General features: G+C 40.1%; 1 protein-coding gene across 3 annotated transcripts in view; it reads left to right on the top strand.

Annotated features, from left to right (window-relative positions):
- Positions 1-1296: 1296 nt before the first annotated feature.
- The window catches only part of glceb (glucuronic acid epimerase b), an 89409-nt gene continuing 64157 nt past the window's right edge, over positions 1297-26548 (top strand). For 2 of the 3 annotated variants that reach the window (XM_055231576.1, XM_055231582.1), the window contains exons 1-2: positions 1310-1508; positions 23909-24060. The gene's annotated coding sequence lies outside the window, so the exon portion shown is untranslated. Of the gene's footprint in view, positions 1509-23908; positions 24061-26548 lie in introns of all 3 variants that reach the window. The other variant, XM_033991106.2, reaches the window with a different exon arrangement.

The following is a 26548-nucleotide window of genomic DNA, read 5'->3' as shown; positions in this document are numbered from 1 at the left end:
TAAAGAGCTTATAAACCCATTGTGGTGAAATTCCAGCTCCTCTGGATGAATGCTATTGTTGTGTCCTTGGGCAAGACACTTAACCCCCCTTGCCTCCAGTGTCTGTGTACACTGGTGTATGAATGTGTGTGTGTGATTGGGTGAGTGGTTCCTTAAAGTGCTTTGAAAATAGAAAAGCGCTATTATAAATATTGCCATTTACCCTTGGTTAGTAATGTTACTGTCTTCGTTCTCTTTTATTCTACTAGCTAAAATAAGGCAAGCTTTGAGCATGAAAAAAAAAAAGTTCATTTATGATGCCAACCTCCACATGACAAAAGCTAGGTTGATAGAATTAACTATTACAGTTTTATGATATAGGATAATACCAAGCTATGTTTGTGTTGCGTTGGTTTGCTGAAAGTTGTGCAGTATTTTTGGACTGTAATGACATATTGTAAGTCTTTATCATGACCATGGCCCTTATTAAAGTGGAACTAAACACTATTAAACTAATATTAAACTGTGCATATGATGTTTGAATAGCATGTTCATGTTCCTAGCCCTATTTTTTGGCAATTTTAGTGCAAACTAGGTACACATGCAGCTTTGTGGTCCAAAATGTATAAAAATGGGTATGTTATGGCTCCAGTGGCTGGTATTTGGTCACATCACCCACCTCTGTCCTGATTACAGCCTGATTACGGCTGCAGGGGCGGAGTTTGAAGTGTGGATACCTGTTAGACCAATTACACGGTTTCGTATACCCCCAGACCCTGCCCCTCCTCCTCTCCCACTCTTTTCTTTAGTCCTACAAGTACTGCCCAGTTTAGCAGCTCTATTTTAAATGTAGTTGTGGGAGGAGTGTAGGCGCCTTTTGTGACGTCACCAACTACTGGAAATGGCAGAGGCCACTGGAGGCAGTACACGCTTTGTTTTTGACCAGAAACCTACAAATTTACCTAGTTTGCACAAAAATGGCCGACAACTGAATAGGAACAGTAGATAATGCTATTAAAACACCACATACACTTTCACTTAAAGTAGCATTTCTTTTGTAAATAATTTTTTTTTGGTTCAACTCATGTTCAAACACAAACGCAAACATAAAAGAAACACTATAAAAAACGGATTCTCTCCCTTTAATTCACCGTACCTGATGCGTGCCCATGCTTGTGCACGCTCCGGTCGTAAACAAACGCCCTTCTCCTTTTCCTCGAGTCTGATTGGCTGTCGTCTCCTCCTGCGCGCGGCTCTGATTGGCTCTCGCCTCCCCCTGAACTCCCGTGACTTCTCGCGTTGCCGCAGCTGCTCTTCCCAGTGCGAGGCAGGCGCTGGAGCAAGAGCAGCACTGCCGTCAGTCCACTCTCTACAGCCGGACAATCCACTCCTCCAGCGGGCTCAGAAGCGCTCCAGCCCCGGGCAAACCAGAACCCTTCCCCCGGACTGACGAACCGAACCGGCGGGGACACGTTTCACCGGATTGTTTGCACTAACCCCGGTCGTTATATGAAGGAAAAAGTGTAGAGGTAAGGCTGGCTAGCTCAGATTTCAATACAGTTTAATATCACTTAAAGCTATTCACCCATGCAGTATCTATCTTCACCATCGTTTGCATGTCGCTTTGCTGTTGAACTCGTAAAATAAATAGTTTAAGACAGTATTTGCCTGCTCCGGAGTCATGTTAAAGCTTCATAGAGCAACTTCAAAAGCTGTGTTGACTGTCTCTGGAATGCAGTCCTCTGTTAGCTCATATGCTAACGATACACATGTCTAGTTTAATCTAGGTTTGGGCTGATAAAGGAGCTATCTGAGTTTGTTTTGGAAAGTATACTATTGGTATTGGCATAATTCTGCAGGTAAATGAGATAATTTTGAGGCTGCTGTCAGAGGAAGCCATGATTGTTGTTTTGTGAATGGAAGTAATTCATAACTAAAGTCAGTGGAACCACAATTCTACAGAGACATCACTATATTGCACCCTTATTTTTCAGTTTACATAGATTTGGGATTAATTTTTTATTAATAGTGTTATGTTCAAAGTTCACATTTTTAACGAGCCTAGAAGTGCTGACAAAAATACTAAAATATTAACTGGCAAGCTAATACAAGAACATTTCAGAACATGTTTGTACAGATCTAAACTACAGGGTTAGCAGTTTTTTTTGCAGAATAAGACAGGAGATTGTGTTGTTTGTTGAGGAAATTATGATAGTTAAAAAATCCTAGCCTGTGTGAATTGATAAATACTTTCATTTAAATTGCAGTTTTGATCATTTGTGCAGCCCTAGATTACATACTGCAGGATTGTTTTTTTTCAAGCCTCTCTTTTTCAAAATTACATTATCAACTTTCTGTTATAGGTGACATTTTGAGGACTTTTTTACAATTTAAAACATATATCTTTATCGCTATGGTAACTGTCCTAATTTTTCATCTTTCTGAAATCCACAGAGAAACACAATACTCTAAATATGCCAATACAACACGATAATAATTTTTCAATATATCTCCCACATCTAGATACTTCCAGAGCTAATGAGTATAGTTGTGGAATGGTTTTGCACGCAGTTATTGCAGTGGCTGCTTTTTAATGATACAGCACTGGCCCGGACGTTGTGGGGTAGGCTGTGTCCTGACTTGTCCTCTGAAGGATCAGATAAATGCGCACTGTCTTTTTGGTGACCATAGATGGGAAAATTATTTACAGCAATATGACAAGTACTTTGAGTGTGTATTGTTTTTCTGTCACACAGTGATCTACTGTTGTCATGATACCAAAATTTCAAACTCGATTTTGATACTAAGGAATGGACTCGATACCTAATACAGTGGTTGATGGGCTTATACTTGTCTTTGGTTTTGTACTTGTTCTGATACACCTTAAAATCATTCTAAAGGCTTATTTCTGTCTTGTGAACATGACTTTTTTAGTATTGATACCTACTCAAATGAGTATCTAGTTTCGATACTAGATTTGGTATCAATTAGTATCTGATTTTTGATACTTTTGACAACCCTACTCCAATGTGCGTATTAGTATTTTAGACCTGACGTGACCTGTCTCCACTAAATAAACCTGGCATGTCCGTGGTCGCTGTGAAAGCTGAAGTCAGTATTGTTTTTACTGCTCCGTGCAGTCATTGGAATGTAGCTAACGGCAGAGGCTGTAGCTTTGCTCAATATATATGATTCTATGTGGACCTGTCACGATAATAACTATGACTCATCGCTCAGTAAGTGACAGAGGAACGATATTTTGCAGAGGTCTCCAAGTCATACCTTTTATTTGCAGTGGGGAACCTACCTAGTTTTTGTTTTTTTTAGTGTGTAAATGTTGGGCAGTGAAGTGCACTTTTTATCCTTCTTTAGAGTTTTTGCTAATATTTTCAGCAATATTTCTCATTTTTGTGGCATGCCTACCATAATCCTAATACTAAAACATACAATGCCTTTTATGTAAATGTCGTCAATACTACATCTACTAAATACTGCTAAACCAACAACTTTTTTACCGCATGCTTTGGTTTTTTGCTTTATGTTATTTTTAACATGGCGTCCTCATAAGCAAGCTTTCACATAGATTTTTTTCTATAATGCTGCACATATTTGTTGCCCATCTTTGGCCACTCTCTACATTTCAAAAATAGAAAATCCCACCATTCAGTTTCTTTTTTTGAGTTCTTGATAACCAAAAACCTCTTCACGTCGGAAATGGCACCCCTAACCATGTTTTCTCTCCATTGTCACTAGCAGTTATAGTGTCTCTGTCACACTGAGCTGTGATTTACTGGAGCTGTCTGTCCTTCCAAAGCTGTTGGACTGTTCATGACATGAGTGCCTTTAATCAGCACATCTCACTACACAGCACAAAGCACTCAGGAGCCCTCTGAGCGGAGGAGGCTTTGGAAAAGTTGCCTGGAATCCTGGTCACTGGTGTGTCTCCTCCAGTTCAGATGGGCAAGATTGACAGATGGATGAGCCAATCAGAGACAGGCATGGTCCATCCATGTCAAAACAAATGAAAACATTGCAGATTTCTGCAGAAATAAATGAGCGAAGCACTAAAATCAGTTAATCTGAAGTGAGAGGAGTTTGTTCTAAATGACCAATGAGCTCCTTAGTTTCACATGCGTCACTGAAAAAAGCTAATCTGATTGCACCGTTGTGTCTGAGTCTGGCTCGAGACACGACAGAGGGAGTGTTGAACAGACATAACCCTTTGTGTAAAAAATACAGAGATGTCATTGTAGATTTACCAGGCAGTCTTGAAAGTGCACTGTTTAGAGACTAATGACAAACTGATTAGTTTATTAGTGATTAGTTTATTATGATTGACCGATTAGAATGTAAACTTTCCTTTTGACTGTTGCTTCATTTCTGAGATACAGTGGGGCAAAAAAGTATTTAGTCAGCCACCAATTGTGCAAGTTCTCCGACTTAAAAAGATGAGAGAGGCCTGTAATTTTCATCATAGGTACACTTCAACTATGAGAGACAGAATGGGGGGAAAGAATCCAGGAAATCACATTGTAGGATTTTTAATCAATGAATAGTTAAATTCCTCAGTATTTGGTCACCTACAAACAAGCAAGATTTCTGGCTCTCACAGACCTGTAACTTCTTCAAGAGGCTCCTCCACTCGTTACCTGTATTAATGGCACCTGTTTGAACTCTTTATCAGTATAAAAGAAGACATAGTATAAGTATAAAATGGAAGACATACATGACCACTGATAATCTCCCTTGGTCTGGGGTTCCATGCAAGATCTTACCCTGTGGTGTCAAAATGATCATAAGAACAGAGAGCAACAATCCCAGAACCACATGGGGGGGGACCTAGTGAATGACCTACAGAGAGCTGGAACCAAAGTAACAAAGGCTACCATCAGTAACACACTACGTTGCCAGGGACTCAAATCCTGAAGTGCCAGACGTGTCCCCCTGCTTAAGCCAGTACATGTCCAGGCCCGTTTGAAGTTTGCTAGAGAGCATTTGGATGATCCAGAAGAGGACTGGGAGAATGTCTTATGGTCAGATGAAACCAAAATAGAACTTTTTGGCAAAAACTCAACTTGTCATGTTTGGAGGAGAAATAATGCTGAGTTGCATCTAAAAAATACCATGCCTATTCTAAATCATGGGGGTGGAAACATCATGCTTTGGGGCTGTTTTTCAGCAAAGGGACCAGGACGACTGATCCATGTAAAGGAAAGAATGAATGGGGCCATGTATCATGAAATTTTGAGTGAAAACCTCCTTCTATCATCAAGGGCATTGAAGATGAAACGTGGCTGGGGTTTTCAGCATGACAGTGATCTCAAACACATCACTCGGGTAATGAAGGAGTGGCTTCATAAGAAGCATTTCAAGGTCCTGGAGTGGCCTACCCAGTCTCCAGATCTCAACCCCATAGAAAATATTTGGAGGGAGTTGAAAGTCCATGTTACGACAGCACCAAAACATCACTGCTCTACAGGAGATCTGCATGGAGGAATGGGCCAAACTACCAGCAACAGTGTGTGAAAACCGTGTGGAGACTTACAGAAAACGTTTGACCTCTGTCATTGCCAACAAAGGGTATATAACAAAGTATTGAGATGAACTTTTGTTATTGACTAAATACTTATTTTCCACCAAAAATCCAAAATCAGACAATGTGATTTTCTGTATTGTTTTTTCTCATTTTGTCTCTCATAGTTGAAGTGTACCTATGATGAACATTACAGGCCTCTCTCATCTTTTTAAGTGTGAGAACCTGCACAATTGGTGGCTGACTAAATACTTATTTACACCACTGTAGGTGTCTTACACTGCGTCATGTGATTTTGGGAGAGATTTGAACAGTATATTAAAGTTAGTGAAGAAAAACACCCTACAGTTCTACAGTCTCCCTCAAAATTGATTCAGTCTTTGGAATAATGTTTGAAATGAGATCAACTTCCTAACTTCCTGGGAACTTTGATCTATTCTGCAACCAAGAGGACCTGTTTGAGGGAAATGGCCCACACCTGAGCAGAGGTGGAGTGCTGATTGATAACCCTCTCCACGCCCGTAAGAGAAAAATGGAATGAGAGAAGCATTCCTGTTGCGCCCACCAGAGACCGAGCCAATGTGTCAGCACCACCAGCAGCACCACACCGACCTCCCCCAGCGAAGGAGTCACCACCAGCAGCACAACCATCTCCTCTAGAAAAAGATTCAGCAGCACCTCCACTTCCCCCAGAGAGCGATTCAGTAGCACCTCCATTTTCCCCAGCAAAGGATTGATCCCCAGCGTCACTTCCCCCAGGGCCCTCATCACAGGCCTTGGACCGGTCTGTGACAGTCCCAGCAGAGGTTTCAGACCCAGCAGCACCCTCATCACCTCACCTGCCCACAGACCAGCTCTGAGTCCTCTTTGCTACGTCTACTCCCTCTCGGGATTCTTCACGCTCTTTTCCCTCCTCACCTTCACCCATGCCCCTTCCCCTTCCCTTTGATGAGGCATTTTAGGTGGTTACCTAAAATGCCTCATCAAATCAGGAATTAAGATGGCTTCCCTCACACCCAATATAGCGCGATCAAGAGTTCTGGCATCAACTATGCATATCAGCCCAATTACAGAAATGCTCAGTGCTGTCCTTGGTCTGACTCAGCATGTTGGTTCTGTTTAGCTGTGCGTATAACTGAAAGGTTTTTATTCTGCACTTGTACTGCTCTTTTAATGTTAATTTTAACGAGAGAGATGTATACCTTGGTATTTGGTGAATTTAGGGTCTTTGGAATAAAAATGTTAGCTTTTTTTGTAAATTTTAAAGAAAAACTAGGTGTAGGCCTTAACTAATCATTTTGATTAGTCAAGCAGAACTGAGAAGCTAGTGAGAGTGAGTGAGTTTGCTGAAAATTTGGTATTTCTATGTAAAAATCCAGATTAAACTCATGGTTCACAAGTTGAATCTGTCTTTATATAAATAGGTTGTTTTCTACTACTTTTTTCCTGCATAAATAGTAGTTTTTGCATGAACTCCACCTGCAGGTGTAGTCTTGTGAGTGCAATTTGGTTCATATACATAGAGACACATAATAGTTTTAAGGGATTTTGCCACGCCCCCTTTTTAGTCCACTAATTGATTGGCGGGACATGTCTGTAGTCCAACACGAATTTCTTTAGGCAACTACAGCCCTACAATTTTGTTCAGAAATTCTATCATTCGTCTGTGATCCCTCTGCTGGTATTTGCCAATTTTTGCTGAGTGCCCACCACTGTGCCCAGTCCCATTCTAATGACATCTTTAGCCTTTGTAGCTCCACCATCTGCGGTTGCCCCCTCTGGAGGTGTGAGTGCTGTTTGCTCTGTGGGCTCACATGAGATCCACGTCAGGGCATCTGTCATCCTGTCATGTCCCAACACCAATGGAAGGCACACACACATTTTGGAATCAAAGTGTTGGCACATTTTTCATAATGCTGTATTACTAGGGCTGTTATCAACTAAAGAAATTCTTGTTTAGCTAAAGACATGCTGCCGATCGATACGTTGACTAAAAAGTGGATGTGGCAAAAGCTCTCAAAATTATTCCTTATCTCGATGTGTCTGACCCAAATTGCACTCACAAGACTACACCTGCAGGGGAAGTTCATGCGAAAACAACAATTTATGCAGAAAAATTGCTAGGAAACAGTGTATTTATATAAAGATTAAACTTGTGAATCATGAGTTTAATTAGCTTTTTACATACCAAAAAATACCCAATCTTCCCTAACTTGCTCACTTTCACGCACTCCTTTCTGCTGTAGTTCCTTATAAATTCTTATTATTTAAATAAAATAATGCAAATTTTCATCAACTAAGACTCCATCAACCAATTAATCAACATAACGAATAACGACCTACAGCCCAGTGCATTACTGCAATAAGATTAATTTCAAAGTACCTAGAACCCAGAGGCTTCAACATCTGAGTAATGTGAGAACCGTTGGAGTTTGTATGGGCTTGTAAACATTTATTGTTTGACCTACACTTTCTGCATGTGTAATAGAGATCGACCGATATGGGTTTTTTTGTTTGTTTTTTTCATGGCTGATGCCGATACCCATTGTTTAGAATATGGATAAACCGACGGCTGATAAGCTTTGTCAATATTTTTTGCCCATTATGTAGGGTCGATTTTGATAATTTTTCACCAAATTATGTACTTTTAATTTACGACAAACTCATCTACAGTCCCCTTATACCACAAACCTTCAACAGAGTAGTGTAGTCATGTTTTAGCAGTTATCTTTTTGCATTTAAGTGTTCACATAAAGCTTTGTGCTTTAAGCAGCAGAACAGCCTTAACACAATATCGGCCTGAGCTGAAGATTTAAGGCTGACAGCCGATTCTCTAAGAAGTACAAATACTGGCTCGATATATTGGTCTATTTCTAATGTGTAATATTAATTAGAAGCTTTAAAAAAATAAAACTCCAATTGGACTGAAATGTTTTGTTCTCCCACTGGGCTGCATTCATATTGTTGCGTAACCCTGACGATAAAGATGTTTAATTGGAAGAATGTGGTTTGCAGTTGTTTGCCTGTTTGATTGACAACATGTAAGACATGTCTTCCAAGAATCTCTTTAGTCGACTACAGATCTTCCAAGTAACGTAGCAGCTCATTTGATGTCATGAATCTGGGATCTCTTTTCTTCCTGATAACCAAGAATTAATAGATCCTTGTTATTTGGTAATCTGAATATTGTGCATCACGCAATTTACAAAAAGATCATCGCTCTAATGCTCAAGTTTCAAATCTGCCAATGAAGCGATGAGATGAGACTGAAAGTTGTCTTGTGTCTCGTGCTTGGAGCCTAAGCCACAGAGAGAGAGGGAGATTATGCAGGGTTTGTGTTAGTGTGGGTATCTAATATTGGCTCTTTCTCACACACTGCATATTATCTGTTTTAATGTGTGTGTAAGACGCTGCAGGAGATGTTCACAGCGCTAGAACTCATTTAACCTTGGATATTGTTTGTGGGACTTAGGAAAGGGTGTACTCATGTGCTTGTTTTTGTCTTGCCAGTCCTACTGGCATTGGGCATTCAAATGAAAATAATGCATTAGTCTTAGTCGTATTATTTTGCTAATTGTTTATCTAGTTATATTTTTATGAATCACTTGTATGTGAATTCAAATTTCATCATCAGTGAAAATTAGATTTACTTACAAAATATGGCCCAGATGAAGTGCTGCTATTTGAGTATACTAAAGTTTTTTCGTTTTAATCATGAGCACTAAGTTTATGATGTTCTCCAAAACATCTTCTCTATAAACATTGCATAGTTTAGTGATAGTTTGCATAGAATCTGAGCATCCTAATTATTCACCGCGATGAGTTTGTAAGCGATTTTCACAATTCCAGAGTGGAATTTTGCTGTTACAGTAAAGCTAATAACAACTAGCATGCTAACAGTGCACTTCCTAATTTACAAACAATTAAACACTTTATAATTAGATACAGACATCCATCCATCCATTCATCCATTTTCTTACACTTATCCGGGGCCGGGTCGCGGGAGCAGCAGTCTAAGCAGGGAGTCCCAGATGTCCCTCACCCCGGACATGTCCTCCAGCTCCTCCGGTGGGACCCCAAGGCGTTCCCAGGCCAGCGTGTCCTGGGTCTTTCTTGGGGCCTCCTCTCGGTGGGACATGCCCGGAACACCTCCCTAGGGAAGTGTCCAGGAGGCATCGTGAGCAGATGCCCGAGCCACCTCAACTGGTTCCTCTCGACGTGTAGGAGCAGCGGCTCTACTCCAAGCTCCTCTCATGTGACCGACCTCCTGACCCTATCCCTAAGGGTGCGCCCGGCCACCCTACAGAGGAAACCCATTTCGGCCGCTTTTATTCTCACTCTTGTCCTTTCGGTCATTACCCAGAGCTCATGACCATAGGTGAGGGTATGAACGTAGATTGACCGGTTAATCGAGAGCTTTGCCTTCTGGCTCAGCTCCTTCTTCACCACAACAGTTCGATACAGCGACCGCATCACTGAAGATGCTGCACCGATCCGCTTGTCAATCTCACGAGCCATCCTTCCATCACTTGTGAACAAGACCCTGAGATACTTGAACTCCTCCACTTGAGGCAGAGACTCTCCACCCACCCGGAGAGGGTGGAATCCCAGGCGCTTCACACTCGGCTGCAAACCAGCCCAGTGCTTGCTGCAGGTCCTGGCTCGATGAAACCACCGGTACATCATCTGCAAACAGCAGAGATGAGATGAACAGAACAGAACTGGTGACAAAGGGCAGCCCTGGCAGAGTCCAACATGCACCGGGAACAGGTCTGACTTACTGCCGGCAACGTGAACACAGCTCCTGCTCCAGTCACACAGGGACTGGACAGCCCTTGGCAAAGGGCCTCGGACCCTATACTCCTGGAGCACCCCCCAAAGGAGGGACACGGTCGAATGCCTTCTCCAAATCCACAAAACACATTTGGACTGGTTGGGCAAACTCCCATGAGCCCTTGAGGACCCGATGGAGAGTATAGAGCTGGTCCAGTGTTCCACAACCAGGACGAAAACCACACTGCTCCTCCTGAATCCAAGGTTTCGACTATTGGTTGAATCCTCCTCTTCAGTACCCTGGAATAGACATTACCGGGAAGGCTAAGGAGTGTAATTGGAACACACCCTCCGGTCCCCCTCCTTCTACGGACCACCACCCCGGTCTGCCAATCCAGTGGCACTGTCCCTGACCACCATGTGATGTTGCAGAGACGTGTCAGCCAAGACAGCCCCACAACATCCAGAGACTTGATGTACTCGGGATGGATCTCGTCCGCCCCCAGAGCCTTGCCACCGAGGAGCTCGCCAACCACCTCGGTGACTTCAGCCAGGGTGATGGACGGTTCCGGGTCCCCAGTCTCTGCTTCCTCCTCGGAAGACGTGACAGTGGGATTGAGGAAATCTTCAAAGTATTCCTTCTACCGCCCAACAACATCTCCAGTTGAGGTCAGCAGCTCTCCACCCGCACTGTAAACAGTGTTGGTGAAGCACTGCTTCCCCCTCCTGAGGCGTCTGACGGTTTGCTAGAATTTCTTTGAGGCCGTCCGATAGTCCTCCTCCATGGCGTAAGACACATTTTACTCTAATACCTGAGAAAAATGTCCTTTTAAAGATGCACAATGTAACTTTTCTTTGTGGTGGGTACGCAACCTGCTTGTCTCCATAGAGTTGGTTTACTTTATCTGGAATGTCCACAGTATTAAATTGATTTCCATTTCCTTCTGTGTTTTTATTGTTCAAAAAATTCTCTTGTAAAACATACCCTCTTAGACCACACTCCCCTTACAACTTGGCCAAACACAGCGTTACCTGCTTGTTTCCATGAAGATGGATACATTTAATACCATATTGTGGAACATTCTAGGCAAAGCAGTAGCATCTCAATGAAGACAAATAGAACTCTCCATTAGAAAAGTTACATAGTACACCTTTAATACTGCAATATTTTCTGCTGCAATATATAACAGTTTCAAGTGTTATTGGCCTAGGACTTTTGAGGATGTTTACTAGGTCTGCTACTGCTGCTGTTGGCCCTGCTAAAGCCGGACTTCCTCCTGTTTGTTTTTATTGTTCTCTGCCCTCACACAGAGACCACCTGAAACCTGCAGCGACGCTCCTTTATTCCCATTCTTCATTTACTCGGCTCAGTGCTCACTAGCCTTCTCCTGCTGTATTAGATACTGATAAAAGGGGCTATTTTTAAATCCACTTTGTGCACAGTGGAACCTCTTTAGATCATTTCCCGCTACATTCAGACTCACGCACTGGGACCGTTTAACCCCTCGTCCTCTTGCTTTTTCAGCCTTGTACTCGTTTCGGTTATATTAAAGCTATTAATCATGTTTCTGTAGGGTATTTTCTGCACTGGTCTCATTGAACTAAATAAAAATCTTGGCATGGCAGTAGCTCAACTGGTTTGTATGATTTGCTGATGTTTGTAAGGAAATGTAGGTTTATATTTTTTGGATTTCTTGTAAAGAGACACTGCACAGACCACCTGAGCTGTGCCGATGCACTTTTCACTTTTTTCATTTGGGCGCACTGGAATGTAGGTGATGTAGGTGCACCACTTATTTAAGTGGTGCCTCAACAACAACGGCTAAATTAATTACTAGATACTTTTACCTGAATTTTATAGTCAACAGGCTACTACATACTCAGTGAAGAAAGAAAAAAATACAAAATATTGTTCAGTTTTTCCTCTGACCCCAAAGGCATGGCAGTGCTGATATTTAAATAACTAGGATTTGGGCTATATTATGTGCATATTTTATTAGTTTATAATTATTCATGTTAACAGTATTATTACTCAGTCATTACCTAAGCCCACAGGACCATGTGCAATAAGGGAATGTGAGCTGTGTGCTACTTGGTTGATCCAGGTTAATTACGCAACAGCTTACAAACAAGAAGATGAAACACTTAAAGATCATAGATGGTAGGGTTTTTTCTACAGCTCACAAGTTTTAACTACTTTTTCTTTAATGAAAATAGACCTCATATTTTGCCTAGTAGTAGTTTTTGTCCCAATTTCTCTATGCAGTGTGATCAAGGCGTATCCTGTGGACATGCATGACGTATTTCCCTCAGAACCTCAGTAGACTTAAAAGTGACACAAAACAACATGCCCAGGGAGTCATCAGCCCAGAACCACTGAAACAAATGCTGTCAAAGAAAACATCTCTATTTGTCACATACAATATGAATGGAACTGTCCGTTTGAGTAAGTACAGTAAATGTTGACGTGAGATCTTCAGTGTTTATGATTACAACTTTACTTTGACAGTGTTTCAGGTTGACTTAACACTGTTCTGTTCTGTGCTTCTTGGGTCCACTTCCCTGTATTGCTTTGCCCGCTGGGACTTGTTCTCCCTGGGGTTTCAGACAAAGCCACATCGTCAGGATGTGATAATAGGCTGATGGACAAAGGGCTGCCTCTTACTTCCTCAGCCCTGACCCCTGAAGCAGAACTCAGGCTCAGTTCACTCGGGTAAGAGTTGTTTAACAAGAGAGTCCAGCTCAGGCAACCCGGCTCCATAAACTGTACTCCAGGGGATGGAAAGTTTACTAAACCATCAAATCTTTAAGAAATACAATGGCTTAAACTTTACTCCCCCTTTATCTTCATCTGTACGATACTTCTTCAATAGTGTGAGGCTGCAGCAAAGCCATCAGCCAATATGAATACACTGCTCTGTAGTGGACCACAGCACCATTCATCAAGTTTAGAGTGTGCCTTTGCAAAGCCTTTCTTAAAGTTTGCTTCTGCTATTGTGCTAAATCTATATGCATATAACTGAAAGAATTGCACAGGGACACGTTTGTTTTTAGTAGTAAAGTTGGTAAAGTTAAATAAAATACCATCATTTACAGGTGGAGTATTAAAAGTCCCAATTTGTTTGCATTTATGAGAGGCAATATGTTCAGAAACAAAGAAAAATACTGCATACTACATACATACTTCATGCTAATGTTCTATTCTATACTAGGAAAGACAATTGGTATATATTCAATACCAATTCTGATACCATGATGATAATTTAAAAAACTCATTTTTTTTTAGGTAATAGGTCATTTTCAACATTAAATCATAGTACTTTCTTTTATATTACCATGTGGCTTATACTAGTCTATATGGTCTTCTGATACAGCTCAAAATCATTCTAAAGCTATAACGCTAAAGGAAAGGTTCATTTCTGTCCTGTGAATGTGACTTTTTTGTAGCTAATTTTCAATACTTTTGACAGCCCTACTACACGGCTATAGTATATAGTTTGTTGCTTATAGTTAATTGTCAGTGTTAGTTAATTGTCATTGGTGCAATGTTTGCACTTTGGCCTTACAGCAGCAAGGTCCTGGGTTCAACTCCTGTGCAGCTTAGGGTCTGTGTGGACTTTGCATGTTCTATCCATGTCTGCTAAGGTTTCCTGCACCACTAAAATTGTACAATACGCTCCCCTCTGGTTAAATAAAGAATACATATTTTTTATTTAAAAAAAGGTCTTTTCTCTATATGTTTTTATAGATCTTTCAAAAAACCAACCATTATATATTTGTTTGTTTGCTGTTCTAAGTTCTAGCTTCTTTTCAACAGTCCATCATTTGTTTTCTGTTTCCTCTGTCCCGGCTGAGTGAGTCTGCCCTTACAGTTAGTTTGTTAAGCTGGCTTTTCACAGCACTGCCCTTTGACCCCCAGAGTCCATCAAGTGGTAGTCGTGTTCAAAGCCCCTCACAGCTTCAGGCGCCTCCCCCGAGGTCTGCTTCTTTCTCTGTCTAAATACCAATGGCTCACTGCCTCCAGGCACCTACAGGCAGACTGTTCTCCTGTGTGGACTAATAGAGCATTCTTTTCTATTTACACAGTGAGTCCAATAGTTTAATGAGCACAAGGATATGACAAAGTGACTGTAAAAAGCATTAGTTTGACAGATCCACAGATTCTTTCAGCAGTTGCCCATAGCCAATATGTACGTTGTTTGTTGTAATGTTGTGAAAAGTTGTAAGATGTATAACAGAGGTGCCTAAACTCTTCACCGAGGGCCATATCTTGAAAAATATTCGACACGTAGGGCCACAGACCAGTGATCAATGCAGTGGATAATTCAGATGGTACATTTAACATACTTTAAATAAGGCTTGAAATATTATTATTAGGTCTGTGTGACAATGCAGTGTGATGTTATTTAGGTTATATTGGTAGGATTACTCAAATTTGACGTAAAAAGTACTGATTATGATCAATTGGGCAACTTCAACTGAGGGCCAATAAAAATTGGTCTGAGGGCCGCATTTGGCCCCCATGCCACAGTTTGAACACCCCAATGTATAGCAAGACCCATAAACAAAAGTAAAGATGTAGTAGTAAGTAAGTTCACAAATAAACCTTTGTAGAAATTTGTCTTTATCTGTAATGTAATAATTAAATTATTATATGGGTGGGAAAAATTATCATTTTTGGATGCACCATTGATTCTAATAAAACAATTCTGAATCGATGCAGACACACCAATAATCTGAATTTTAAGTTTTAATTGTAGTTGCAGCTCTGAATGTTTATATTCCCCGTGTCTCTCACTCTGTGTCCTGCCTCCTCCCTCCGCACTCTCACTGCAGCATTGTAGCAAACGACTGCTGTCCTGTCGTCAGACGGTGACCTCTCCACTGTCCCACAATGACCCACTGGTATAGCTCTCTGTTCAGGATATGTCTGGGGCTTTATTTCATTCACATTTGAGTTTTCAGGAAAGACACTCACACAAGACCATGAGCTGTGGCGCTCTGTAAAGTTTTTGTTTTGAGCTTGTGCATTTTTTGGTTTCAAATTAACTGAACTTATTGTGCCATAAAGTATATTAAAATATCACAATAATATTGTTATTGTATGTTTTTCTCCTATCATGCAGCCCTACAACAGAGGTTAAGTTTTCCTCTTGACTTGCTTTTGTCTTGCATGTTGCCGATCGTCCTCGTCTCCTACACTTTGCTCATAAATAGTGAGTACTGTTGGTCTAAGCCATTCACCACAATCCAAATGTCCATTGAGTGTGTGTGAATAGAGCTTGTGTGTGCCTATTAGTCTGTGTGATGTGGCGGCTGGCGGTCTAAAGTCCTTTGTGCTGACACATTCAATGGCTCCCACTTCATTGGGACTCCTGCACAGATATAGTGCCATTGACTTGTTCAAACAGGCAGCATCAGAGAGTGGGATAAAGGGCTTAAGATACATCAGCTGCACCCTGCCCTCTGTCCTTCCATAACATTTTGATAGTTTTCTGTTTTTCTCAAATAGCTTTATAGGTTTGTTCATTTGTGTTTTTCTGCCGGCAGTGCGAACACAGCTCCTGCTCCGGTCATACAGGGAAATCAGACCCACTGGACACTGCTTTTTCCCCCCATACAAGCGATCCAAAAGAGTTTCCTCCGTGAAGTGACTTGGTGCACCTTTTGAGCTGAACGTTCTAAAAATACCCCGCAATAGGCAAAATCCGCGAAGTAGTCAGCTTTATTTTTTGCAATTTTAACGCTGTAAAACCCCTCACCACACACTTTATACACTTTTCTCAGGCAAGCATTAACATTTTGTCTCATTTCTCTCTTGTTTAGTTAATTGATAGTGCCTCTTCGTCCTGGCGTCGCTTCGCTGTAGTGTCGATCAAACATTTATGTAAATTTGGCAGAACGCATTCTGTGCTGTGACGGTGGTCTGCAGTCCCTTGGGCGGTCAGGACGCAGAGTACAATGCGCATTCATACACTGTAAAAAAAGTGTGTAGAATTGCACTGGAAAAATCTGACAGACCGCCAAGGGTGAACTGTGAGATAGCGAGGGACCACTGTAATTAACTATTGGAATCTTGATCTTGCTTCAGATTAGAATTATTGCTCAGTTGTTTTTGTCTGCTTGTTTTACTAACCTGTCCTTATTAGCATCCCTAAGCAGGTGTAACATTGAAAACTTTGGTGTGATGCAGAAAGACATCCCGGAGAACACATTTTGTATTCCCTCCAGCCAGACCTACTGAGCTGAATGCAGAATACCCATGGTTAATAGTTTTAATAGGCGTTGTCACAAGCCTCTCCCACCCTGTAATATTGACATGTGTGTGACTTCAAAGGCCTCTTCAGCTCAGAAGAAAATGAGCCTCTCTCCCTGTACTTTTGTGACATTCACACTTGATTAGCTTTGCAAATGAAGTTTTCCTTCTGTGGAGGTGAGAGGCGCCGCCAGGGCCCCCGAGACTTGTTAAGTCTTTAATGGATTGGCTGGACCTACTCAGTTACACTTACTTTAGTAACTTTGAAAAGAAATTGTACTTTTCAGAGTACTTTTCTTGTAGCATACTCCTACTTGAGTAATATATTTTTATTGACATGAAAGTACTCTTACTTAAGTAAAAGTTCTGGTTTCTCTTCCCACTGTGACTAAGTGACAAAAGCTTTTGTTGATAATATGAATTGATTTAAACATTTGTCTTCCACCGCTCCTTCAGATATTACAGATGCACCGATACTGATACCAGTGCCGGGTATCAGTCCCATACCAGCTGCCAATACTCCTACTCGTCAATACGATGCCGATAGTAAGAGCCGATACCACTGTAACTGTGCTGCGTCTTATTTGACACTCACTCACTCGCCTCTGAGCTGAGCAGTGTACTCTGAGCAGAGGTGACCATAAATAAACACATTAACTGTTGTGCCCATTAAGCTCAGTGTTAAATATTTGTACAGTTCTTGTGACAGTCACATATGATTAAGACTCTTTCGGTTTTTATAGTTCACAAATGATATCAGCACAGTGCTTGTGTTTACGATAGTAGCGTGCTAATGTTGCTAAGTGGCATGGGCATTTGCTTGTGCATGCATTGTAACTTATTATAATTGACATACAATGACTGCATAGAGTGGGTTCAGAGCTTTTAAAAGAAGTATAGTGTGTCCATATTGTTGAAAGTGTGGCCGTGGTAAAAGTAAGACAACACTCACTGAATTAGGGTGGAGCGCAGTCTACAACATCAAAGTGGTAAATATTAAAGCCATGTGTTTATCTAAATAAATTATAATGGGATTCTCACAAACTACAGTGATTTCAGTGGAAATTTAAAACAGCCTCTTAAATAAGCTATAGCTATACTAGTATAATCAAACCCCTGCAAAAATAATGTCTTGGCGAGTACTCAGAATGAAGTACTCGTACTCCTTTAGGAAAAAGTGATATTGGTGCATCCCTATCAGATATAGTTTCATTCCATTTTGTGTCTGTGATTTGAAAATACCAGATTTTTTTTTGTTTATTATTTAATATTTTGTCCATCAAATTAATTATTGACATCAAATTATCAATCAGATGTTACAACCGTTACTCTTTAAGTTTCTTACTTGAATAGTTTCTTGGACCACTACTTTGTACTTTTACTTGGGTGCGTTACTCTTACTTGAATAACATTTTTGGATACTCTACCCACTCCTGCTGAGATATTCCTGCATTTTTTTTTTTTTGGCACATGCACCAGCCTCTATTTAAAACTGTCACCGTGTACAAGCACAGAGGGCTTCATGGAGTCCAAAAGAAAGCAGGCGTACTGTCACAGGTAAGACTTGTCAGGAGATTTACTGTACATCTGCTGTTTATTCCACCTGAATATCCAGATGTGTTACTATTCTCTGATCTAGACGGTGTACATCTGATGTCTGACACAAACCTTCAATCTTAGATTTCTGGAAGATCTTAACAGTGCTGAGAAAAATAAGGTACTGGCATAAAACTGACATATTTTAGGATGAAAAGAACTGTATCCCCTTCCTGCAGCTCTTCAATATTAGTGCTGTTATTTTTCCCTTAGGTGCTTTTCTCCATAGAAATTTTATTGCTTCATCTGGGACAGTGTTGCACTTGTTTGTCTTGCATTTATTCAGTTACAGGTATTTTTGCATTTGGACTAGCCACTTGATTCCATGGAGGTAGACAGTTCCATAGTATTAGTTTTAGGATACTAAAATTTCAAACTCAATTTTGATAGTAAGGAATAAGTTTCATACTCGGTACAGATTCCAAAACCACGATGATTATAAAAAAAAAAAAAAAAAAAAACCCTTTGATTTTCAACATTAAATAATGGTACTTATATTCCCCTGTGGCCTTATATCTGTGTAATTCCTCAGTCTTCCAGGGAGGTTCCATAGTGGTCCATGGGCGTATACTAGTCTATGTGTGTTATACTTGTTCTGATACAACTCAAGATCATTCTACAGCTATTCAGGAAAAATTCATTTCCGTCTTGGGAATGACTTTTTTTTTTAGTATTGATACCTACTCAAATGAGTATTTTGCTTCAATACTAGTTTTAGAATTGTTTAGTATTTCATTTTTGATACTTTTGACAACCCCACCATTGTATGGTAAAACAATGACACATCCTTTGAGGCATGCAGTTGATAACCCCTCCACTAGTAGTTGGTGTACCTTTTAAGGGTCAAGAACATAGACAACATACTGCACTATTTAAAGAGCTGGTATTATGTAAAATCGATTTACCGGTAACCGTAAATTTTGGACTATTGAGCGCACCTGAAGCCGCACCAGCTAAATTTGAAAAGAAAATAAATTATCTACATATATAGGCAGCACTTGAATATAAGTCGCATGTTACAGATATGTTGTAACATGAGATATTTACACAGAAAGACGGTACAAGGATTTAAATTTTTTTTTTATCTTAAGACACTTTTTGGGTTTTCTAAACATGACGTAACGGACAAATAAACGAAGTACACAATCAAGGACACTGTAGATATTTGTACAAATTATACTAGAGGCATCTTTGACCCGGAGCGGTTCGTGGCAAAGAGTGAAAATGCCTGTGAACTCAGTAGAGGAGTAGAGGACCTTTTTTTTTGGATGGATGGAAAGCTGTTCTAGATTGGTAAGCGTGGTTTATTCTGCCATTGACATGATTTGTAGGTAAAATTGTGTGTTTGTCTGTAAAATGCTGTTTAGCTAGCGCTAACCTAGCAATAGCAAAGTCCACACAAACATGTACCATTATTAATACAAATCCAAACTAACACATTCTACTTTCAATAGTTTATTTCAAATGTTACGTTACTTACCATGGATATTTTCAGCTCAAGTTTGGCAAACAATGCAGCATGGTTGTGTCGTAAGTGTGTGTGTAATTTGCCCTTATTCGCCCTTTGAGCTGCAACTTTTTTTCGGCAGGCTCAGCCACTAGAATAGACACAGACGCTCACAAGTGTCATTGCTATGACGGAGGCCCCCCTTGTGAACAAACACCAGAACTAACATCTAGACATTGTATTCAAACTGCAAACCTGAGGCAGTCTGGTTCCGTAAAGGCGATTAGAATCGTGCGCGATGATCACGATTATTAAAAAATGCCACGAACGATTAATTGCGGACCTTTTCTATCGCGATTTTGCTAAATTATAATATATTGTCCCATTTTTACATTATTTACCTGAAATGAGAAGTTTTATACAAAGGTTGACTGCACTTAATTTTTGTGTTACATTCAGCTCTGTTTTCTAAGATCATGTAATTGTACTCTTACAGTTTTCGCCATCTGGACAGGGAAATAAAAGCAACAAAGCATCCCTGTGGTCCCGGTTCTTTTTTAATGGTTTAGCTCGGTGTTATATTGATGACACTACAGGTCTAGTCACTCATAGAAATTATCAAGTTCAAATTTGTGAATTTACCTTTCAGATATTTCATAGGAAATACAATATAATCAATCTCAAAACCACCAATACGTCAGAATATTTTGAATTAACCCTCACTCATGAGCATAGCATTGGTTTTGTTTGACATTAGGATTGATGGATGTATACTTTACTGTCAATATACCATGCCTCACCCCTTATCAGCTAAAGGCCTTTTTGACGAGCTTTGGATGACTACCACTCCGCTCTGCAGCCTCTGATTAGCGATGCGGCGGAGGTATGTAAGCCGGGGGAATGCTGACTGCTGTGAAAGTGTCCAGTCTCCGGAGAGGCTGGCATATGAAGAAGGGTGGTCGGATAATCGAGCCCGATGTAGCTGCATCCCAGAGCGGCCATGGTCTTCTCCCCCTCCCCTCTCTCTCTAGTACATTTCCCATTCAGCTCAGCTCTGACACTCCTGTTGTGGTGACAAATGCACTGGGCCATGCCTCTCTCAATGTCATCTCCCGTGCCCTCTTTATCCATCTCAAGTACAAGGAGGTTCTGATCTTACAGGCTGCCAGCGTGTCTGTGTGGGCAGGGTACTGTATGCATCCTGATGGCTGGTCATTTGCATGTATATAGCTGCAAGGACCACTGGGTTTACACTGGGATTTCATCATTTCCATAGGAGCATCTCTGTGGGGAGTGGTTAACGCTTCCATCTGCACTAATGATACTGCATCTGTGTGTGTTAGTTGAGGTTACACCATTCCCTTAATATACTTGAACTGCTTCATACATTTCAAATGTGTGGAATTCTAGTTTTACTTCACATTATGGCTGAAAAGAGGGCATCATTGAAATCGCTTATAATAACGCATTTTGAAGTATGATATATTGCTGAAGTAAATATCGATGAAAAACCATACAGTACAATTATCCCCAAAAAACTATTCTAAATGTAAAATAAAAAGCATGACATGTGATACAGAAATGGCAGAATGCAACACTTTAGTATTTAGATTGTACAATTTTAGTTCGCAATATGATATGATTTTAACTGTAGAAGGTTGGATTATGCAAAAAATAATCAAAAAGTCCCGCTAGTACAAAGAAAAAAGTACTCACGATAAATATTGATCCCTAAAAATGACTGTTCATCTGTCATAATGTTCCATCTGTACTGAACGACAAGTCGATATAGTAATGACAGGCCTAACTGTGATTGAATTTTGATTTGCAATGTGCTTTTAAAATTAAGATCAAATAGGACGTATGCAAAAATCGAATTTTATGAGCTTTTAGTCTTAAGTAATCCTGTATTGTCCTGCATTTTATTGCTCAGAAAATTCCTGTTTTACCTATCCCCTATCCTCACCCACAGCCCTGTGCTCGGTTGCGAGTATTTGAAAAATTAAGAATGAGTGATAACAATGACAGTGACATCATGCTTGGGGTGTACTGCATGTATTTCTATGACAGAATGTTCAGCTGTTACCATGGAGACACAATGCACACATCTGCAAGCACAACAACATTTTTTCTTGAGTTTTAAGACTTGTTGGCAAAATACAACATTGACTTAAACACATTTTCAGGATCTGTGATCAATACAAGCGTTCACAATCCCGTTCAGGTGTTTGATTTTCAACTGTGAGAATGACTAACTGAAACTAGAACTATTGACTAATGCTAGCTAGTATTGGCAAGCATTAGCCAACAGTTTTTCAGTGGTCAGTTTGTGTTAAAACAAAATAAAGATTAAAATCTAACTTGAGTAACAGAGCTTCAGACAGGGCAGTGCCTCAGTTATCATCACACCCCCAGGGAATGTTAAATGTTAATGTAAAGTATCAATATTTAGGGTTCTAAAAATCCACTTTTCAATAATAAAGTTCTGCAGTTTTGAAGCTGTTTCTGTTATTAAACAGTTTAATAATATTATAGTTTACAATGCACAAATTGTGAACTAATGATCTATGAGTTATAGTTAGTAATAAATGCCTAAAAAACACATCCACAGGTAGTATAACATATTGACCTGTGAAACTGTGAGAAGCACTTCTTCACTGTTGCCATGGTAACGGACGCATCCTGGTGCTTCTCTACTCCATCACAACAGATTTAAATTCCATTATAAGATTTCTCATAATCTTAGAGAACTTTTGGGCAGTTTATTTAGGCCTAAGCTCTCCTTTTTAGACCCAGTCTAAAGTAAACCACACTCATTTGCATATTTCATATTCAATGCTGTCTAACTTGGTCAGTAAATCTGGTGAACAGTGATGTTATTTCCAGATTTGGGTCAGTGATATGGTACAATAATTTACCAATCATCAGAGCATTGTTTCATTAATTATTAGTTAATTCATTTAAGATATTGGATTGGTTGTTGGATTGGATGTTTTTCCAAGTCTTTAGTGGTGCTCCAAAACTCTTCTTCTAGTCAAAGTCAAACTCTCACAAAGGCTATGCGAGTCCTGCTTTAACTTAGAAATCAATTCCACTTCTTTATATCAAATACCTTTAAATGCTCTACACATGAATGTTAACAACAATTAATTGTGACCTCAATCAAATCACTCTACAGGTTTTATAATAAGAGCCCATGGAGAGGATATTTTGTTCTCTGTGGGGAACATAATCATTATAATGAAGATGTCATTGTGATTAACCAGGCTCTCTACTTGACTTGTTGTATATTATTAGAGAGCATTTATCTAATACTATAGAGGTTATGCAGATGACATCACAACATTACACATTTTTAGAACGAGTGGCAACATTATATAAGTGTCAATGGAAAGTAATGACATTTTCTCCTGTAAAAGCTTAAAACAGATAAAAATGTGAATGAGCTGTTACAGTTTAATAACAAATATAAAAGTCTACAACTCTACTAAATATTTAGTTTGTACCTGACTCTAAACCAAGAAAAATAAGTCAACAGTATAAAACCAGTGAAGTTGTATTTTGAACGGCATTGCCATGATGATCCCTAAAAAAAAAAGTTTTTCCACTTTAGGGCATCAGCGCTTCTAATGTGTGTTGACTTTGTCTGTTTAGAGATAGCCCAAAACTGTATTAACCGAGACAAGTGGCGTGTCCGTGTCATCCTTAGGGAGTGCTGGGTTGGCTGAGTGCGAAGTACTGTCTGTGAGGGACGTTTGATGCTGCTTGCGGCTTTAATTTATCTTGATTTTTCAGTGCCTATTTCTATTCACTTGCTGCTCTTGAACTTTATGTTGCAACACTGAAATTTCCCCAATATGACAGTTTCATGATACACATCTCAAAGTATGACATTTATTGCAATATTTTGTGGAGGCAAAAAAATATGAATATGATACTTTTTTCTTTAAGAATGCCTTGACAAACGTTGGGTTCATAATCCAAATAATTAAGGTTTAAAAGTGCTTAGTAATTTCTTCATGTATTCTGCACTGAAAGAGCAAAGGATCACGTTCTACATAGTTCTGTTTTTTTAGCTATTGACCATGACAATGAATTTAAACAAAGATACTTGTAATTGGATATATTGTGAGGATGATGATATTGTGAGACTTGACGATATAATATTATTTTGAGACTTTTGACGATACAATATTACAACATTTCAGATAACGCCCATTGTACATTTGAAATAACACATTTTACTTGATGACATATTTCCACGGTAACACATTGTGGTCTTGATAAACAGTGCTTGATGTTTTGCTTTCTCATCCCCTCTCAGGATGGGTTTCTCCTGTCGTGCCCTTGTCTCCTTGATTTGAGAATGTGAGGTCTTCCCAGAGGCTGTGTTCAAGCGCTTCTCCAGGGCACCAGCCTATTTTCTGCTGTGCTGCTGCTGCTGAAGACACCACTCTCTAATCTCATGTAAAGCGGGTAATAATTTATTTAACTCGCTATTATAACCATGCAAAAGAATGTGTATAATTTCATCTTCGGGATTTAAGTTTATAAGGTTGTAAAATGAGGGCATTCTGAATCGGCCTGTTAAACATTGAACCTGAAGCAGTCCCATGATTTTGGAACTTTGACATTAAGCAACTATGTACAGAGAAAAGCTGACACAATTTGACCATACAATTTAAAACAGTGTATTAAGGGCCCTTTAATGAAAACATAACAGTACAAACATAATATTTGGATATTTTTTGTGAAAAGTGATCTATACTTTTAGTTTTCACACTGATATAGTTTGATTTTTGAATTCTAAATCACTGGTTTTGTAACAGATTTTTGCGTCCCAAACATAATTCAATGGCTATTATGCACTTATCTGGGGCTGGGTCGTGGGGCAGCAGTCTAAGCAGCTCCTCTGATGGGATCCCAAGGCATTACTAATCCAGTAGAAAAATAAAGTCGCCCGAGCATTAAATATTGTATTATTAAAATTTTAAAAGGATACAAAAATAATTGTTACAAAGATGCATATAAAAAGATCTATGTGGCTAAACCAATTCCAGAGTTTGTCTAAGCTCAACTAAAAAGGCTAGAGACTCTTGCAGAAGCCCGTATGTGATTCCTCAAATGAAAGCAAAATACTTTTCAAAGTATTTGCTGACAGTCCTAGAGCACAAAGTGAATGTAAAATCTCCTATGCAACTTTTATGAGCTGTGTAATTACGGTCTATATTTTAAGAACCAGTGGAGCGGAGTTTGTCTTGGCTTTGATAAATGACCTCAAACGCTTTACTGTCCCACTTTACTGCTCCTCTCTGGTTTTCGCAGTACGACTTGACTTTTCTTGAGGACAACCTTTTATAAGATACATAGTCAGAACAACCTCCGCTCCTCGCCTTTCTTTCACAATCCCTGTCTCCATCTTGTCAAATCTTGTGCAGATTTAACGTTACGTATCATCAAAGCCAGTGCGGAGCTTCCCACTCTCTTCCCAAAGCCTTTTGATTTCTTATGGCACCATCTGCTTAATATTCCGCGCTAGTCCAGGGCCTTTTCACAGAGCTAACAGGCTTGTGAGGATGCGAGGCAGGGGTGTAGAGGCGAGTGGGGCGGTCTGGAGCTCAGAGGAGAGGGGGAGTGTGCTGCTGCTGCTGTCCCTCCCTCATGCACAGGTCACTGGGACAGACTGCCTGTCGTTTGTCTTCTTGTACTTGGGAGTCATTGTGCAAGTCCTCTGTGCTGTCAAATCAACCCCAGTGTGGACACATCAAGGTTATATGAGCAAAATATGCAGTTTAGCTAAAGCTGGGTGTCTGCTGCACGACTTTGGCCGCCAACGACGAAAGCTTTGGGGATCATGGGGAAAATCTTGAGTCGGAACTTAAAAATTGTTGGTCGTAGGTCTCAGAAAGAGACCGGGACAAAAACTAAACTTAGAACTGGTGTACGACTAAAGACGAGCTGCGACTGATATGAAGCGTGTCTGCTAATTCTGGAGTCTTGGTGCAGAGTGAGCCCTCCTCTCACTGCGTCTGTGATCAATCTCTGTGGCCAACAGTAAACACAAGCGCTCCTCAGAGTAACGGCAGAAGTGCTCCACTGTGAAAAGAACTATCGCTTCCCATTTCCTATCTTTTACTAACTTTTATGTAAAAATACCGCTAGCATGTAGCGCCAACCTTAGCTAACCGGTACACCAGCAGGGACTTTACCACGCAGAGCCTAGAGCCTAATATTTGCAGAGACATCCTGTGATCATTTGTGTGACCCATCGCAGTGTGCTGTGTTACTACTTTCAGACTGTGGTATCAAAATCTTCTTTGTATTTGACGACAGACACTGAAACATGTGCTGCGATTTTGGCCTGTGCTCAAATGCGCCGAGTCAAACGCTCATTATTAATTATTATTAAGACCTGCTTTGGTCTTGGTTTTGTGCCCATTAACTTTTTATTTTGACTAATTTGACTAGTTGCTGCAATAATATTGGTTTCAGAATGCAAAATATATCAGATATCTCTCTTCTCATGTCATTCAGCCTTACACCTTTTGTACATGAAATCAGTATTATAATGTAATAACACTAATAATAATAATAACAAGTTTGGTACATATTTGAGATTAATAGGTTAACAAAAGACATTTAACGATTGTCTGACCATGTATTCTTCTTATGCCACAGACCTTCATGCTGTTTCACTGCAGGACGCTGATGTCTGTCTTTTTGCAGTAACTTTCTTGACTCATTTGTAGAATTCTGGAGCATTGTTGTTGGCTGTCAGCTTCTGCCGTCAAGCATTTAGTCAGAGATGAGCTGCGGTTGTGACAGGCACCGGGGGTATTTCCACTGCTTTTCCTCAAACTTTATTATTGCCTCTCATGTGTTGTGTCTCCAACTTCATCTTTCTCTACACCCACTCCATACTGTTTCAAGACAGTTTTAAGCTTAGAAGCATATAACTTTTTGT

The sequence above is a fragment of the Periophthalmus magnuspinnatus genome, chromosome 3 (assembly GCF_009829125.3).
Source record: "Periophthalmus magnuspinnatus isolate fPerMag1 chromosome 3, fPerMag1.2.pri, whole genome shotgun sequence".
Taxonomy (NCBI): Eukaryota; Metazoa; Chordata; class Actinopteri; order Gobiiformes; family Gobiidae; genus Periophthalmus; species Periophthalmus magnuspinnatus.
This window is presented reverse-complemented; position numbering and strand designations above follow the sequence as displayed.